General features: G+C 39.8%; 1 pseudogene; it reads right to left on the bottom strand.

Moving 5' to 3' along the window:
- Positions 1-679: 679 nt before the first annotated feature.
- Positions 680-1,973, bottom strand: LOC105807198 (annotated as a pseudogene).
- Positions 1,974-13,841: the final 11,868 nt, after the last annotated feature.

Below are 13,841 nucleotides of genomic sequence, written 5' to 3' on the forward strand. Positions count from 1 at the left end.
TATTTATTATTCCAGGGTTTTGTGAGGGTACAAACATTATAGTTACACTTTATGTCTTTGCCTCACCCAAATGCGGGTTAAAGGGTTCTTGCTCTTGTTCAGGCTGGTCTTGAACTCCTGACCTCGAGTGATCCTCCCACCTCGGCCTCCCAGAGTGCTAGGATCACAGGCGTGAGCCACCATGCCTGGCCAATTTCAACTATATTAATACACCATCTAGCCAGTGGCTCACTAAACAATCTGCATTAATTTCCAAAGTCCAGTGTTGGAATTTTACTCCAATCCTCTACTCCCACAGGTCTGGCATGCTGCCTCCTGTTTCTCCCAGGCTGCTTCTCTCTGATAACAATGGCCTAATATAGGGATGTCCTCTTTCCCAAACTTTCCTAACCTTAAAGTGTCCTCCCAGCATTTCTAAACCAGCAGCGCCATGATGCAGATATAGCCACTGTTGCTCAAGCCTGAAAAGGACCAATGTAAAGATTAAGTGTTTCCATTTTCTACTTAGAAGAAAAGAGAACATATTATATGAACCTGATCTTTAAATGTATATGGATTATAACAGAGCTTATGCTGAAACAGTTGTAACATATGTAAGGTAAGGAAAAAAAGTACCAGTGAAGCTCACATTAGGTTGAAGATTTGTTGGGTAAGAGCCATAGGAGTGCCAAGATAAAGCTCATGCAGGTTGAGAAGGATGGTTCAGAATAACTGAGGAAGGCTTCACAGTGGGAGGAAGACCCTGGAAGACACGTACTGTTGGGGCAGGTGAAGAAGGTATTCCAGATGCAGACAGCAGCATGAACAAAGGTGCAGAGGTAGGAATGAGCACAGCGTGTGGAAAGGTGGGTGAAGGCCCAGCCGCAGCTGGAGCAGAGCATGACCTCTGGCGAGGAACAGGAGACAAGGCTGGAGAGGGGCATGGGAGACTGACCAGGGGTGGCCCAACAACCTCGACAGGTTTCTTCCCCACAGGGTGCAATTTCTGATGGTGAATGAAACTTCCGTCCCTTGTGAAGGCCTTCCCACACACCTGACATTCGTAAATGTGAACCCTGATGCTGAATGGAGGCTGTTTCCTGAGTAAAGGCTTTGCCACATGCCTTACGCTGGTAGAGTTTCTCCCCAATATGTATTCTCTGATAGACAATAAAAAGTGACCTACAACCAAAAGCCTTCCAATATTCCTTACATTGATAGAGTTTCTCCCTCATGTGTGATTTCTGTTGCGGGAGGTATGCCGCACTCCTACAGAAAGCCTTTCCACATTCCTTACATTCACAGGGTTTCTCTCCAGTGTGAATCCTGTGACGCTGGAACTCAAACCTTTGCCACACTCCTTACATTCACCGGGCCCTTCTCCAGTGTGGTTTTTCTCGTGTACAATACAGTCACAGGTTGACTTGAAAGCGTTGCCACACTCCTTACACTTAAAGCGCTTGTCTACAGTATGACTTATCTGATGCCAAATAAGCTTTGAGTTATATCTGAAGATTTTCCCACGTTCTTTACATTCATAGAACTTCATTCCACCTCGAAGTGTAGATTTGGATTGGATTTAGACTGAAAATCTGCCTCCTTGCCTTGCTTTTAAAATCAAAATGCTGAGAAACGTTTCTGAAAAGTTCTCCTACTGGCGCTCTGTGCAACTCTGTTTCTTCTGTGGCCTCCTTCCTTATTATTGGCTCTTCATTCTTGGTCCAGGACTCACCACCTGGACTGATGCCTCTCAGAACCTGTGTGTCCCAGGAATCTGTGTCCCATCACGCTTCCCCTCTCTCTAGCTGGGAGATCAGAACAAGTTGGAAAAGTGGAAATGCTACCAAGCAAGCCACATTTGCATAATTCTCCAGCATCATCTCCCTGTACGGGGCCCTCTGTTCAGGGTCCAGATTGGCCCATTGATTCTGGGTGAAGTACATGGCCACGTTCTCAAAGGTCACTGACTCCTGAGGCCAAATTGTTTGGAGCATGGCTGATGTGCCCTGGCTTTAAGAACTGTCTTCTGGGTTTGGAAAAGCAAGACCCTTAGGAGCAGGCACAGGAGGCGGTTGGGATAAGTTCTTTAAGGCAGAAAAGTAGATCATGTCTCCGTGGCAAAGGCCTCTAGAAGGCCGCACAGGGCTTCGGTGAGGCCCAGATGCCCAAGCAGTGGGCAAGGGAGGTGCAGGCCACCATTAGGACCAGGTTCAGGGGAATGGGGGCTGAAGAGCCACCAGGGGCAGTGAGAAAGCCGGTACTGGGTAGACCTGGCATGCAGAACTTGCTGAAACCCACGCTCTTCCTCTCCGAACACAGAGAAGCTGGTAACTACGTGCGTGCCCAGGTCCTGATTTCACTGCAATCTTAAGATGCCTTTGAGCCTTTGCAAAAAATTCTTATTGTTCCTAAATATTTTTGATTAGAATAGTTAATCTGCTTGTTTATTTTTTGTCTCTTGAGACTCCTTTGTAGTGATAGCTAATGAATGAAAAATATATACATCCAAGTGATGATATAAAAGGTAGAAAGGACATCAGTTGATAAAAACTGGGCAAATAAGTGGTAGCTGATGTGGAGGCAGGGGGAGACATAGCTTAAAGGGTTTCCAGAGAAAAATTTGGGCACAAAGAAAGATTATTGGACAGATAGATCCCTAGAGAAGTTTAAGACGGGTGTGGAGGTTCATGCCTGTAGTCCCAGATACTCAGGAGGCTGAGGTGGGAAGATCACTTGAGCCCAGGGGTTCAAGACTAGCCTGGGAAACATAGCAAGACCCCATCTCAAAAGTAAAAAAAGAACCCTAGAGAGAACTTTGGACATACATTGGTGGACAAGAATGAGGCGTGGGACTGAAAACAGAACTAATGAAAAAACAGATGTCTTGTGACCCTTGATTATCTGCTCATATTTTTTTTTTTTTTTTGAGATAGAGTCTCACTATGTTGCCCGGGCTAGAGTGCCGTGGTGTCATCCTAGCTCACAGCAACCTCAAACTCCTGGGCTCAAGCGATCCTCCTGCCTCAGCCTCCCGAGTAGCTGGGACTACAGGCATGCACCACCATGCCCGGCTAATTTTTTCTATATATTTTTAGTTGTCCAATTAATTTCTTTCTATTTTTCATAGAGACGGGGTCTCGCTCTTGCCCAGGCTGGTTTCAAACTCCTGAGCTCAAACAATCCGCCCGCCTCGGCCTTCCAGAGAGCTAGGATTACAGGTGTGAGCCACCACGCCCAGCTCTGCTCGTATTTTTTAAATGAGGCACTGAACAGATGACTGGAAAGTCTGGGTCTGTTATCAGAATTTGTCACTTTGTCTTCTTTGCTATAGGATGATCAGGAAGGAATATGGCTATTATTTGTCCCATCTCTACCCTAATAGTGTCTCTCTCTCTCTCTCTTAGAAGGTCAGCAGCAAGGTATCTGCTAGGTAGGTAAGAAATTAGAGGCTTCTCCTCTGGAGAAATTGAATGGTTGTACAGAAAAGACCTCCACATTTTGACCTTTATAAGTTTCCTGAAATAATGGCCATTACCCCCAACTGATCACTTTAAGTCAATAAACTTGTTCACAAACACAGAGCTCCCGGTCAGTTTTTCTGTGTCCCATTCTTAAATATAAATGAATATACTATATTCAGACAACAACAAAAACACTAGGAAAATAAAAATTAGATAGCATAAATGAAAACCTCAGTATTAAAGGATATAATTAGGGAATCCAAAACATATAGCAAAATGGTAAGTAATTGGACAATAAGAAAGAAAACATAAGAAATTAGATAATCAATCCAGGAGGCCTACTAGCTAATTAATAGGAGCTCCACAAAAAGAGAACAGAAAAGACTGGTAGAGAAAAGTATTAATAAAATAAGAGAATTTTTCAGAACTGAAGAAAATGAACCTCTTTTTAAAAAGGCCTTTTGGGTATCCAGCCCAATGAATGGAAAACAACAAATGAACAGACAAACAAAACTCTCTCCAAAAATAATGAAAAAGAGCAACATCAAAAGGCTCATTATCATAAAATTTCAAACACTGAGGATAAACAGAAGACTCCAAAAGCTTTGGTAGGGGTGAGGGGACAGAGGGGAGATAGACAGTTAATGAACAGAAGATTGTGAATAAGAATAGCATCAAACTTCTCAAATGGAAGATAGACATCAATGGAGCTACACTTTCAAACTTCCAAGGGAAAATTATGTTTTAATCAAGAGTGCTGTATCTAGCCAAAGTCTCCATCAAGTGAAAGGGTATAAAAGAGACACTTTTAGACATGCAAGTTTTCAAAAAATGTGCCTCTTGTAAAATTAAATAATTCAAGCTTAAAGCTGTTGAACTTTCAATTATTCTGAGCCTTGGGAGGAATGCAGCTATGTGGCCTGAGTCCTGTGGCATGCAGCTGCAAATTCTACCTTTTTGTCCTGTAAATAATTAGGAGGCCAAATGGCCCTGGAGATAAGACTCCTTCAGATCACTACCCCTCCTCCTGGAGTAATAAAGTAAACTTCCTTGGAATGTAGCAATCTGCAACCAATCAAATCACTGTAATATATACTGGTCTCCTATGGAAAATGTAATCTGTTTAAATATTTTCTGCCTCTGCCTATAAGTGAAATCTTAACTTCTCAACTTTGGAACGCTGAGCCCATTTGTTTGTAGTTGGTCCTTCTGAGGTGGTTATCCTCAAGCTTTGCACTCAAATAAACTCTATACTTAATTATATTTTCTGAATCTCATTATTTAAGGTTGACATTTTGGTGACCACGAAGGACCTGAAACAGATGTCCAGAAAGCCCCATCACTTTGCCAACAATCAGAATCTTGGGACCGGCATGAATGATTTTCGTTCACTTGACCTTGCCGGAATCAGTAAGGATTTCTGGTAAGGCCCCTCTTGGGTCCGAATCCTTCTGTCTCGGTTGAGGATTCATACTTTATTTGCGATACACATATTCCTAACTCGACAGGGTTGCTATTGAAGTTCTACTGCAAGTTAGGAGTTTTGTTTTTCTCTAGAGATTCTAATTTGTGATTTTCACTGTTATCTGAGGTTAAGGTTTCGTTTGGAATTACTCTTTAGAGTTTTCCAACCTTTTATCTCATTCAAAATTTTGGTCAGGTAGAAAACAGTTTGTCTTTTGAAAAACAGGAATTGATAGTAGGAGAATGTACTTTGCTTTGTGTGAGACGAATTGTTTGAGATTAGAGAAAAATGTGCTCTCTCCGATTTTAACTGATGCTATTTGCTTCTGTGACCGTGCTTGCTTTTAGTTGTTTGTTAAATATAGTTAATCAGAATGAAAAACAGTAATAAGAGCAGGAGTGACTCCATGACAGGCTGAACTTTCTGGAGTAGGCCTAAGTTTCGGTTTCCCCGAAATGATGCTGACCACAACTGGCGCTGGCGCGAAAATCCCGAGGCTTGGAGCCACTTTTAAAGGAACTAATCAGGAGCCAACACGATCAGCCACTTTTAAAGGAACCAATGAACTAAGGAGTGGAGGGGGGACGATGTGCCCAGCGTGTCGTGTGAAACCTGTGTGTCGTGTGTAAAACAAAAAAAGGTATAAAAGCTTAACTTTTACCCCACGGCGAGGTCCTGTCCCGGTTTATAGGAGAGGCCACTGCGTTGGTGCTCTGGGACTTGGACCCTAGCTCGAACTAGCCAATAAACTCCTTTGCCATTTGCAGCCTCGGTGACTCTGCCTCTCTGTTCCTGGGGCCGAGGGGAACCGGCTCTAACACTTTGAAAAGAGGAAGTGAATTTTTGTGCCTTAAGCAAAAAATTTGTGATCTGTAAAACTGGCCAGATTCTGAATCTCAGTTCAACTGACAAATCTAGACTTTCCTTTTGAGTGACCAAAATTATAACAGGCTGTCAATGAAGATGTAAGTCCTGAAGATAAGAGATGCTGTTCCTCCAGGCCAAAAGGCACCTCTGGCAACTAAGGTCTTGTATAACTGCTGGAGCTTATCCCTCATGACATGAAATGGTTTCACAGGGGATCCCTTAAGAACATAGAGGGAACCTTGCTTAATACATTGCTCACATAAAAGTGGGTCACTTACTACCTTAAGCACCCAAGTCTCTTGGGACCACTGAGACACATAAAAGGGAAGAACTGACTCAAGGGTGACACATTGCTATTCCCCCAATGGCATACTCATTCCAAAATACCTCCCATTAGGTCTTTTTGGTCATTCAAAAGGAAAGTTTAAATTATTGGCAATTGTACTTCTAAAACCAAGTCTTCCTCCTTAGGGAGAGATCCACCATGGGAAACACCAGCTGGATTCATGTTTAATACTTATGGCAACTTTTCATGCAAATATTTAGAAAAATGGTTTCACATAACTCACGATGACCCTAAATTACAATGGCTAAAATGGGGTACCTTTGAAATTAGTTCAAATTAGTTTATACATGCACTCAATTAGAAAAACTGGCTCTAAAATAAAATAGCTAGGAGAGCTATTTTCAATGGTACTTAGAAACTTCGAAAAGAAGTTCTGATAAAGTCATTTCATTGCAAGAGGAAAACAAAAGATTGTCTAAAACAATTTTTGAATTGAAAAAGACTGCTGGAATTTCTCCCCCTCCTTCAGTTCCTCCTTTTGTCGGAATTTCCTTGTTCAAACTTACCTTACCTTCCTCCTCCTTCTGCTGTTCTGGCTCTATTTTCAGAACATACTGTGTCCGGTAGAGGAGAACCTGCCTTGGTTTATCAACCATGGTCAAAAGTAGAACTTAAAGGCATAATTAAAGAATTCCTGGATCCCCTTCAGGACCCTAATGGATTTGCTAGAGAATGTGAATTAAACATTTGAAATTATGACTCTGGATTATCTGATTTCTATCAATTGGTTCACACGTCAGCATCAGAAAATAAAGCCAAAGATTGGATAGCAAAAGCAAACGAAGAAATCCTTTAGAGGACTTCCATAAATTTTCTGAAACAGATCATGAATAGGCCACGATATGATCACTGTTCAGTCCACAGCTGGACTTTGAAATGTTGCCCCAGTTCTTGGTCTCTGGGTTTGAGGGAATCATAAGCCGTGGCCCGTGTGACAGAGAGAGATGACACTCAGCAAATATGTGTGAAGAATTTATTGTAAGGAAAGTTTAAGGGTGCAAAGCGACTGTACGTTTTCTAAGGGGAAACGGGTCTGTCTTCGCGAGTGGAGAAGACACTGTCTACTTCTACGTTTTTCCTTTTCTATGTTAAGTTTAGATGAAGGTTAGTTATAACTATCCATAACTATATGTCACTGTTTTGGGGACTGGATTCTTTCTATGTTTCGACATTACTTAAAGGTTATGTTCCCGTAATTCTTTCTAGTATACGTATGATGGGGAAAGTGCCATTACCGTTTATGGTGTTTTTTCATTCCATGGTGGTCAGTGTTCTATGGCCTAATTTCCTCATTCTTTAAGACTCAAATAACCATTCCCTCTTTTTATTTTTCTGCAAACATTTCCTCCTTAATGTTTTTCTATAAATGTTTTCTCCTTTCTGTTTTTCTGATTGCCATTATCTCTCACTCGTTTTTCTTCCCTAACAATACTGCTAAAGCTTTCCTAGATGCTGTCCCCTTAGTTTTCCACAGTAGTTGATTGGAACAAAATATAACAATGTCGACAAAATCTTGATGAGCCTGTAATGTTGTACTATGAAAGATCTGAAAAAACATTTAAACAACATTCAGGTCTATCCAAAGAAAGTTATGCTAACCACATTAACTCAAAATGTGATACTCTCCTTAACTCAAACTTTATAAATGGGTTAGAATTACAAGAGCTGTTAAAAATAGTACCTGCTCTATTGTCAAAATCCTCCACTGTTAGTGTGCAAATTATCTCAGCTGCCCCAATTAAAATTCAAATAGACCTATCAAAGTACTTTCTGAACCTTAAGCAATAACCTCTAAGATCAGAGGCCTTGGAAGGGATAAGATCTATAATTTTGGATTATATAAAAAGAGGCTTGACTATTCCTTGTATAGCCCACGTAACACTCCAATCCTCCCTTGTAAGAAAACCAAACAGTAGAGAGTAGAGATTTGTATAAGATCTGGGAGCAATCAATAACATAGTCATTTCTCTGCATCTAGTGGTTTCAAACCCCAATAGGTTGTTGAATGCTGTCCCAACTGAAGGTGAATTTTTTACTGAAATAGACCTATGTAGTGCATTCTTTAGCATTCCTTTGGATAAAGATAATCAATTTCTCTTTGCTTTAATTTGGGAAGAAAGACAATACACATACATGAACAGTTATGCCTCAGGGATATACTGAGAGACCAACTTACTTTTCACAATTATTAAAAGTAAATCTTTTGGATGTTGACTTCTCTAAGAAATCCACCTTAATATAGTATGTAGACAATTTTCTTCTCTGCTCAGGGGATAAGCAAGCTTCTATAGAGGATGGAATTCATTTATTACAACAATCAACTTCAAAGTCTCCAAAGAAAAATCTTCATTTCCGTCAAAAACAAGTAGGATACTTAGGTCACCTAATATAAGAGGAAGGCCTTTTTTTTTAAATCAAGCTAGATAGAAAAAAAAGACTTTTGGCCTTCCTTACCCCCAAAACTAACAAACAACTAAGAGGATTTGGGGGGTTTGCAGGATACTGCAGAAATTGGATTCCAAACTTTTCTTAAAAAACTCAACCTTTATATATTCTTTCAAAACAATACAGTCCAGACGCCCTAAAATGGACAGAGGAAAAATCAGTTAACACTGGAAGAAATTAAAAAGAGCTTTACAGATGCCCCAGCTTTGGGACATCCAAATTATAATATCCATTTTTATTGCTTGTTCATGAAAATCAGGGAAATGCCATAGACATTCTGACACAAAAACACCGAGACCAAAACAGATCTATAGAATGCTATAGTCAGTAACTGAACCCTGTGGCTAAAGGATTAACGATTTGCATGAGGCAATATTTGAAGCAGTACTTTATTTAAAGGTTGACGAAAGGGAAAGAAAAGATATAAGTAAGCTAAAATCCTTATTACTCATAACTAGAAATCAATAGATGTCTATTGAGACGAACCAAGAGATAGCAGTATACACATACTATTTAGAAATAAAAAAGTAAAATTAGTGAAAATATTTAATAGCTAAAAAAATTGAAATTGGTTATTTGGTTAATGGTGGGGGTGGGTGGTTGAAGAGAAGGGGCTGTTTTGTAAAAATCATGTTTACTAATATTTGATCTTTTACGCTATTCAAATATAGCACTTTGATAAAAATAAAGTTGATTAAAAATAACTATTATAGTTATTTTATTGAATACAAAAATTTATAGTTGAAATTATATAATGCCATGAAATAGGAAACTTCAAATTATAGTATTAATATTCAATTTAGCATACATAAAATTTTATTTAATCATATGAATTAATACCAAAAAGAAGACATGATTCGGAAAAGCCATTTTGCACTTTGTGATATACTTTGTAAAATTGGAATTTTAAAATTGTGATAATTAACTTATGAAGAGTTAAGGATTTGATTCCTGCTTTTTGGGTTTTTTTATTTTTTTTTTTTTTTTTTTTTTTGAGACAGAGTCTCACTGTCTTGCCCGGGCTAGAGTGCCATGGCATCATCATAGCTCACAGCAACCTCAAACTCCTGGGCTCAAGTGATCCTCCTGCCTCAGCCTCCCGAGTAGCTGGGACTACAGACACATGCCACCATGCCCGGCAAATTTTTTTCTATATATTTTTAGCTGTCCAATTAATTTCTTTGTATTTTTGGTAAAGACGGGGTCTCGCTCTTGCTCAGGCTGGTCTCGAACTCCTGAGCTCAAACAATCCGCCCGCCTCGGCCTCCCAGAGTGCTAGGATTACAGGCGTGAGCCACCGCGCCCGGCCCGGTTTATTAATATTTAAAGCCTGAATAAATATTTGAAACATAAAGAACTTTATCAAATTAAAGAATAGAAAATCATTTCCCTTTGAAGAAAAACATTACAATTTATATTCAAATTCCTTTCTTATCTTTTTATTTCTTTTTAATTTAATTTTTTATTGAAAGAACGTTTTTATTTTGACCTTCCTTACCTTTTTAAAAGAGGAAAGACAGCATTGATTTTAGTTCTCATTATATTTACCATCTAAGCATTTACAAATGGAAATTATACTCAAATGATGAATGTAATCCTAGTTACACTTTTTCTGGGTTAAATGTATATGGATGTACACATGTTTAAATATTCAGAAATCACCAACAGGTATTTTACCCACCTACAGTCTGAGTCCAGTGAAGCAACAGCCTTCTTTTTTTTTTTCCACTTCCCTCTTTTCCTTCCTTCCTTCCTTTCTTCATTCTTTCTTTCCTTCCTTCTGGAAGCATTTACTTTGTTCCCAGTATTGGCTGGGTGTTGGGAAGATAAAAAAGGATAAAATATTACCTTTTCCACAGGGAAATTACAATCTGGTGCCACTTTATACAACTAAGTATAAAATAATGTGAAAAGGGAGAGGACAAAGTACTCGAAAGGAATCAGAATTTACAAGGTGTCCGGGAACAGAGTATATTGTGTTGGGACTCAGGACACACCACTCCAAAATATAACTGTGTAGGAGACTAGAATGTGCCACCCCAACATATGCCTCTCTGGCATATTGTTTATTTTGAGTTGGGTACTTTGAGATACTTTAGACACAGGAGAATCTCTGAAAAGTTATCTTTCTTAAAGGGAAATTTACATCTATAAAGGCAATCTCCATTTGTCAGGGTGTTTTCCTCTGAGCACCAGGTGAAAAGGAAGACTAAATCTCTACAGAGTTAAGACTAAGGGAGAAGGCTTAGATTTAAATCTGAATAACAAACCTTACCTTTGTTTTAAGGGGTTTTTTTCTGGGCCTTTCCTCACACCATTCTTTCTTTGTTTTACAGATTGATGGTATTTAAGTCTAAAGTTTCAATGTTTTCTTTTTTTTTTTTTTTGGACATCTGCTCTAGAGATTTACTCATTTCTCTGGGTTTGCTCTGAGGTATACATGAGGTTTACATGTTAATGAACTTCTGTTTGTTCCTCTCTCCTTAATCTCTCTTTTGTTACAGGAAGTCCCGGTTTAGAACTATTAATATGAAGGGTAGAGAGAAAGTTATTTTTCCTTCCCTACAACTTGGAAGAACTCTCTGAAGAAGACAGTTTTTCCCTTTGACCTTGGAGGGTTTGACAGGTACCAGGAGAGTGCCTGGTGCCCTGTGGAGGAGGAGCAGCAGCACAAAGCTCCAAGGGCATAGGCAGGTACAGTGTGAGACCTACATACCAAGGTGTCTGACCACACTCTTCTTCTAAATCACCCACAGACACTGAGAGTGTTAGGTAGATAGAGAGGGATTCCGGGTCTCCTAGGGACAAAACTGGGTGCTGCTGTGATTCGCCACCCCCTCCGTGCGCTTTCAGAGAAGATCATGGGAGATTTGCATGCACAGTGAGACTCAGGTCATATATCTCCCAACTGTCCAATCAAAGTGGTTCCACGGTGACATCTGACCTCCCACGAGGGAGGTCCCAGTCCAGGCACTATAAAACAAGACACAGACCATAACCAGGCCCTTTTTGTGCCCTTCCTTTTGCTCTCCCTTTGCTTTGCTGTGATAATGGGTCTAGTGTCATCTGTGGCCTATGTATCTCACCCTGTAAACCTGTATCTTGCTCTTGCTCTATAATCCTATCTTTCGCTCCTCAATAAACTTCATTTTCGTGCTTGTCTTACTTTGGCGTGTCTGGTCATTCTTCAGCCATGAGTGTGCTAAGAACCCACATTTCAGACTGAAATCTGACAGTAGGAGATTAGAAGCCTGAGTTGTTGGGTTAGAACTGGAAACACCTGGGTGGAGGGCAGAGTGGGGGTCTGTGGAAAAAGGAATGGCTGTTTCATTTACAGCACAAAGGAGAATGCACCATAAGCACATTTGAATAAATGGACGATCTATGAATAGTGCTAAATTTAAAATTCTTGGACAAAAGAGTTTTCTTCAAGTCCCAGATTAGTCAGGTTAATGTGAGAAAAGACTTGGCAAGCAATTTATGTGTGCAAATTGAACATGAGACGTCCTTTCATTCAAACATTATTTATCAGACGCCTGCTATGGGCTGCTGTCAGTATTCAAGGAACTGGGAACAAAAAAGTTCTTACCCTTGTGACACATAATTCTAGTGACTTCTATTCATTTGTAGTTCATCTTTCTGGATTAAAAAATCATCAGAAATCAACTTAAAATGTTTTCAAGGATAATTTAAGTGACTGACTAACAGTATTCAAGAAAACTTAGATGCAAATAAGATAGGATGATTAAAAAATGTTTTTCATTAGAAGAAAATTGTATCATTGTCTTTAGCAATATATTAATGTCACATAACTGAAAAGTGCTCCTTTGATAAATATGGTCGTCTAGTGCCACCTTGTGTCCAACTACTCAATTATGTTACTTAACAATGATCAAAACTGTTACTAGTTTCCTGCTGCTGCTGTAATAAATTACCACAAACGTGGTGGCTTCATGCAATACAAATTTGTTATCTTACAATGTTGGGGTGATATGTTCAAAGTGAATCTCCTAGGACTAAAATCAAGGTGTCAGCAGGGCTGTGTTCCCTCCCAAGGCCCTAGAGGAGAAGCCCTCTTTGCCTTTCCCACCATCTTGAGGCTGGTGGTTCCCATCTTCCCGCCAGCAATAGCTGGTTGAGTCTTTCTTGTGCTGAATCACTTGGGCTCTGACTCTCCTCTTTCATTTATAAGGACCCTTGTGATTATGTTGGGCCCACCTGGAGAATCCAGGACGCTCTCTCCATCTCAGACTCAGGGGATTTCTTAATTCCATCTATAAACTTAATTCCCCCTTGCCATGTGACATAATGTAGTCATAGTTTTGGAAATTAGGACAAGGACATCTTTGGGGGAAAGGACAATATTTTGTCCACCAGAGTCTATTATAATATTTTTTTTCTGGGGGCAAATGTGCTACTTTTTATGTTTTAATCAAATGGTAAAGACACTAAATCAAACTGTTTCTCTGCCCTATTTGTAACTTGGAATCCATGAACAGGAAAAGAAATACCTCTTTGCCAATGTCTGTAAAATAAACGGAGTGTTCAGAAATCCCCAAAGTGAATTTTTATCTATGCTTTACTTAATCTTAGCTAGGAAAACCCAAACTAAATATAAAATATTAACCTTAAAAGTATTTCAAGTTAACAAAGGCAGGTATAAGCCCAAATATTGCTTGATAACACACACACACACACACACACACATATATAGATAGCTATATGGTCATTAAATATGAAATGTCCGATTTCAAATCAGAAGTGTAGTTGATTATATCTCAAACAAGAAGCAGTACAATAAATCAAAGTATGCACCTAAACTATTGACACAGTTTTGCCATCTTAATAGTAGCTTGTTTATGCCAGCAGCAAAGAAGCCTGGAGAGCAAATGGCGATGAAATCACAAAAGGTGTTTTCCACAGCTTGTTGAGAATTGAGTATTTTTCCTTGCAAGAAGTGGTCCAAAGCCTGGGAGAAGTTGTAGTCAGTTGGTGCAAGGTCCGGTGAATATGGTGGATGACAGAGAGTTTCCAAGTCCAGCTGCTGTAGTTTGAGCAGCCTTGTTTGTGTAGCATGTGGTTGAACATTGTCTTGCAAGAGGATTGGCCTGTCTCTATTGACCAATCTTGGCTGCTTACAATCCAATCTTGGATGCTCACAAGCATCCTCATCATTCATCCAACTGGTTGCAGTAGACATCTGCTGTAATTGATTGACTAGGCTTCTTGAAGCTGTAGTGGATAATACCAGCGCTGGACCACCAAACAGACACCATTA

This window comes from Propithecus coquereli, unplaced genomic scaffold (genome assembly GCF_000956105.1).
Source record: "Propithecus coquereli isolate 6110/MARCELLA unplaced genomic scaffold, Pcoq_1.0 Scaffold154, whole genome shotgun sequence".
NCBI lineage: Eukaryota > Metazoa > Chordata > Mammalia > Primates > Indriidae > Propithecus > Propithecus coquereli.